At 38.0% G+C, this 6,000-nt stretch overlaps 1 long non-coding RNA gene across 1 annotated transcript in view; it reads left to right on the forward strand.

Moving 5' to 3' along the window:
• LOC102554174 (uncharacterized) overlaps positions 1–6,000 on the forward strand; it is a 78,194-nt gene that overhangs the window by 7,840 nt on the left and 64,354 nt on the right. The window lies entirely within an intron of this gene.

A 6,000-nucleotide genomic window follows, 5' to 3' on the forward strand; every position in this document is an offset into this window, starting at 1 on the left:
GAGCAGAAAAATTTTATGATCCAATTCAATATTAGCAAAATGTGTTATAACTAAACTCCCTATTGTAACTAATGTTGAAATGTTATGTGGTCTCCATTTAAAACCAGGACTGTGATGTCTGTTGCTGCTTCTAGTTGACATTGTGCTAATCTTTCTAATAAACCAATGTTGGATGTAAGTTATAAGATAACAGAAACAAATTATAAAGGCCATTGTTCATAAACAATGTATAAAATGAGAAAATGTTGATAAATGTTTAAAATAAGAGGATTATTGGAGAGCACAAGTCAACTATACTCCTACTCAGCAGCAAAACATTCAATTATATAATTTTAAATAGATTTTTACACTTATTAACAAAATTTATAGTAAATATTCTAAAACATATGGAAGATATTTTAAGGTAATGCTAAAACTTGAAAATCTCCAATAAAGAGAAACCTATTGTGAGAAAAACATAATAGGATAAAGATAAATCTATAGAACAGTTATTTGCCAAATTACTAATTAGGTTCCCCTCGGACCTTAAGGATAAGATTGTAAGGATTCACGTGAAAGTGTAAGTGAAGAATGGCAAAGGCACTGTACTGGCTGGTTCTGTGTGTCAACTTGACACAGCTGAAGTTATCATAGAGAAAGGAGCCTCAGTTGAGGAAATGCCTCCCAGCTGTAATGCATTTTCTCAACTAGTGATCAAGGGAGGAGGACCCAGCCCATTGTGGGTGATGGCATACCTGGGCTGATGGTCCTAGGTTCTAAAAGAGAGTGAGCTGAGTAAGCCGGGGAGGCAAGCCAGTAAGTAACATCCCTCCATGGTCTCTGCATCAGCTCTTGCTTCCTGCCCCGCTTGAGTTCCAGTCCTGACTTCCTTTGGTGATGAACAGCAATGTGGAAGTGTAAGCTGAATAAACCCTTTCCTCCCCAGCTTGCTTCTTGGTCATGATGTTTGTGCAGGAATAGAAACCCCAACTAAGACAGGCACCATTGACAGGATTTCAAAGGGGCGTTGAATAAATAGCACTGGAACTGACATGTAAAACTAATTATAAAGTGAAAAAAATTAATAGTTCAAATTTAGCAAGAAAGAAACTTAGGTGTACAGATTTTCTTGTCAGCGCAGTAAACCATCAAATACCAATGAGTGGCAAAGAGCTAGAACAAGAAAGGAAGCCTCAACAGAGGAAGTGTGGAAAGGACTGTATGCAGAGTGGGAGCCTTGTGTGGTCACACCTGTTCTAGATCTTTGAGCAGGACTATGTTTTATTGTTTCCCTTTCAAAAAACAACTGCATGTTGTGGAAGCCTGTGTGGTTATGTTCAAAGCATTCCTTCTAGCATATTTTCATTTTACTTAATGTAAGAATTTAATTAACAACAAAATTAAAAATGTATAAATGGGATGCATTTATAAAAGCTCAATATAATTAATTTTTGAGAATGATCAAAATAAAACACTAGTATATCCATGTAAGAACATGCTGCCCAACTTTGCTGGTACATTGTTTAAAATGAAAATGTAAATCTTTTTAATATATTAAAAAGATTTAAATAAGCACAATAAATGTAGACTGGTCGGGTAGCTTAGACAGTAAAGTTGCAAGCATAAGTCGGGTCTGCAGAACTAACATTGTAAAAAATGCCAGTTGAGATCAGGCACCTTCTGGGTGGTTATTTGAAAAAGCAAGGAGAAGTATGTGAGAGGGCTTGGAGGGGTCCAGGTATGATCAGGTACAGTTATAATCCAGTACTGGGATGGCAGAAACATGTAGATCCCAGCCAGCCAGCCTGTTTACTTGAGGAGACTTTGTAAGAGACTTTGTCTAAGACCCTTGAAGCATGTGAGTACCCAGGTAACCCCCTTAAGGACCTCCAACAGCCAGGTCCCCCACACAGAACACTCTTAACTGCCCTAACAGCCAGACCCAACTCTGGCCTAACAGAGTAAAGACCTCAAAGTCTTGAAATCCTACCAATCCCTACCCTGGAAATCTGCATCCTGAAAATCCCCACCCTGGAAAGCTATGTCCACCCAGGAAATCCTACGTAAACCCTGTTTCAGCTCAGTCCTCTTCTGCTTCTCACCTGAGCAGAGGCAGCCACCCTCCTGTGTTTTTCCCTCCCAATAAATCTATGTGGGGTTTGTTGTATAGTGTGACTCTGTGGTATTTCTTGGCTCCCAACTACCAGGATACCTTTCCATCTGAGCTGTAACTCTTAAACCTTGTCTCAAATTTTCAAAAGTAGATACCCTCTGAGAGTGACATCTAGAGTATCCTCTGGCCTCTGCATGCAAGTACATGCATGGGCCCTCAAACACACGCATATGCACAAAATATGTAAATAAGTGTAGACTTAATTACACTGACATTTTAAAATGCCAAAACTAATTTTTGAAAGCTAACTTAAAAACTAAATACAATTTAATGTAAAAGATTGATCATTAATACTAAAACTTTGTTTTTATTTGTATTCCTTCAGGCATATCAACAGCATTGTAGCACAGGAAGTTAGCCAATACAAGTTCTATGGAAACTCCTCCCCAAATAGGAAAAAAACTAATTAAAATGTGGTTTTTATTTGTACTAAACATGAACAGACTGTCTTATTGTTAATTTTAAAATTTTTATTATTATGTATAGGATATATTGTGTGTATGATATGTGTGGCTATGTGGAGGTCAGAGGACAACTTTTAGGAGTTTAGGTTTTCTGCACATTTATATCTTCCTGAAGACTGAACTCAGGTTGCCAAGGTTGCAAATGTCTTTACTCACTGATCCACCCATCCAGCCTGAAAAGATGTGCATTTTTAAGGAATTAAACTTCCAAAACCCACTGCATAGAATTTACAGTAGAATTTTTGCTTAAAAATTTCAATCAGTGCTGGGTGGTGGTGGTATACTCTCTAATCCCAGCACTTTGGAGGCAGAGGCAGGCAGATTTCTGTGAGTGTGAGGCCAACCTGATCTATAGAGCAAGTTCCAGGACAGGCAAGGATACACAATGAAACCCTGTCTTGAAAAACCAGGAAAAGAAATTAAAGTAGTTTGAATTACATTTGAGTAGCATCAAGATAAGAGAAAAATGGGTAAATTACACTATTTTAACAACTTCAGTAAAACATGATTTTAAAAAAGTATCTGATCATATTTAAAAATTATGGGTGGAAAATGCTTTCTGGCCTTACTGTGGATTTTTCCAATACTCTTCATGTTACATAACCGGTGGGCCTACTTTATGCCCAATGCTCCGTGTGATTTCCTTTTTTCTTTTTTTTTAATTTGAGAATATTTTATTTTTTAATTATTTATTTATTACATCCCAAATGTTGTCCCCCTCCCAGTTCCCTCTCCCAGAATTCTTAATCCCCTGTCCCCTCCCCTTCACCTCTGTGAGGGTCCTGCATCCCCCCCTTCCCGGGGCATCAGGTCTCTACAGGATTAGGTGCATCCTCTCCCACGGATGCCAGACAGGCAGTTCTCTGCTACATACGTGCTGAGGCCCTCGGACCTGCCCATGTATGCCCTTTTTTTCAGTGGCTTAGTAGCTCCCAGGGGGTCCAGGTTAGTTGATACTGTTGGTCTTCCTGTGGGGTTGCCATCCCCTTCAGTTCCTTTAATCCTTTCCCTTACTTTTTCATAGGGGTTCCCAACCTCGGTCCAATGGTTGACTGTGAGTATCTGTATTTGTTCAGTCAGCTGCTGGTAGAGCCCCTCAGAGAACAGCCATGCTAGGCTCCTGTCTGCAAGCAAAACTTAGCATCAGTAATAGTGTCAGGGTTTGGTGCCCACACATTGGATGGATACCAAGTTGTACCAGTTACTGGTTGGCCATTCCTCAGTCTCTGCTCCATTTTTGTTCCTGCATTTCTTTATGACAGGAACAATTCTGGGTCAATTTTTTGAAGGTAGATTGGTGTCCCCATCTCTCCACTGGGAGCCCTGCCTGACTACTGGAGGTACTCTCTTCAGGCTGCATCTCCTCACTGCTGAGCACTTCAGCGAGGATCACCCTCATTGGGTCCTGAGAGACATTCCAGGTCTCTGGGACTTCTAGAGGTTCTCCCCGCAACTCCCACCCTCACCTCTGTCAGCTGCATATTTTCATATTTTCATTCATCCTCCTGGCCCTCTTGTCCATGCAATTTCTTTTTAAGACAGCTTTTCTCTGAGTTATTTTTAGGAGCATCACTTGATCTTTAAAGATTCTCTTTGGAGTTTGTATCGCTTAAATTCTTTAAGAAAAGAAAACTGAAAAAAGAGGGGTTGTGTGGTTTGTGGTTCTAAGTTTTCAATTTAAAGTTTCAAATGTGCTTATATACTTTGTACAAGATTATTGCTGAAGTTTTACTTTTCAGAAATGTTCCCCAGGGAGCAGCACTGTGGCTGTCATGAAGTAAGGGTAAAAGGAGTGCTGTGGTGGCTATAAAATGTGCAGACATCACGGGCTTGTAATAAATGGATATACAAAGATCAATTTGATCACATTGTCCTAAACTAATTATATATTTGAATAAGATATGGGCTTCAACTGTATTTGATTGGAAGTAAGTTAAGGATTTAATTAAGATGTGAGAAATATGAAAAAATATGTAAAAGGCAAGTGAGTTTATTTTTAAACTGGATACTATTTTTTCAACATAAAGCAACTCTTTCAGGGGAACTGTTCCCTCTCTCCAACTTATGCATAGATTATTTGACAGGATAGCTGAAATATCCCACACCACTTATACACAGTGGAAACACAAAACCCAAGAATTCATATTTTCAGAACTGTTAACACCTTCTCAAATTTCGATAATTCATTCAATTTCTGTAGAAAAATACAGGCTTTGTTTTTCTTTCTTCTAATTATTTATATAACTCAGTTTTACAAATGGTTTCTCAGTATCTGAAGGCCTGCAGGAAGGCTGCCACCCAAAGTACATTTCCCCACTCTCTTCTCATTGTCCTACATATTTACAACCATAGGGAAAACCACTCTTCTTCTTCCTCTTACAACTTTTTTGTTGCTTTCCCTCAAGATAGCTGCTTCAGTCACTAAGTCTGTAGCACTCTGAAGATTTGCATGTCTGTTGAGCATAGACAGTCCTAAAATAATAGACAATGGTTTAGTGTGGTGGTGAAAGAGATCACACTGGACTGTCACTAGACAAAAGTCTCTGTACTAAGCAAGTACCTAGAATCTTAACACACAACATAATTATCACACAGATTGTTTAAGCAAAGCCTTCTACTTCAACCTATTCACTTAGTATTCATTAATATCTGTGGATATTTTTGAGGGAAGTAAAGAAATCACCTCAATTCTAGGTATCTGAGTAATTTTTTAATGGTATATAGCCCAAATCAAATGGATCATAGTACACCTACAATATTCCTAGAAAAGATATGTGATAGCTGGTTACACTAATGGGGCAGAGGGTTCTGTGGCCAAGTGCAGTGCATACACAGTGGCATGCACAAAGGATGGTTGAATTTTTCAACTAGGACTAGTGTGTTGTTCAGACTCCAGGTATGAATATATAAGCCAGTCATAATGTCTCCTTTTCTGTATATTTTCTTGAATGTCATATACTCTACAGCCCATTTAATGGAAATTGTTTTTGATATTATAGTTTATTAAATGATTATTTATTATTTTTCTGCTGTAAAAATGTTCAAGCAAATGACAAGGTTATAAAAAGAAATAATAATATCAAAGAACTGCCTGAAAAGTTGGCAGTTCCCTGAGTAGTTAGACATTCATTCATCATTCATTCATTTATTCAACAAATGTTTATTTAGCAAATCTACAATATGATGCAAACTCTGCTAAGTACTGGAAATAAAGCCATGAACAGAAAATTGATGATTCTGGCTTCATAAAACTGAAAGTCTGTACCACGTTTCAAACATTAGCTAGAATACAAATAGTACAAACTGTTAGATTCACAATGATTTGTGAATCATTTTCATATACAGATCCATTAGCATGAAGAAATGTAATATAGAAAAGAAAAA

The sequence above is a fragment of the Rattus norvegicus genome, chromosome 17 (assembly GCF_036323735.1).
Source record: "Rattus norvegicus strain BN/NHsdMcwi chromosome 17, GRCr8, whole genome shotgun sequence".
NCBI classification, from domain to species: Eukaryota; Metazoa; Chordata; class Mammalia; order Rodentia; family Muridae; genus Rattus; species Rattus norvegicus.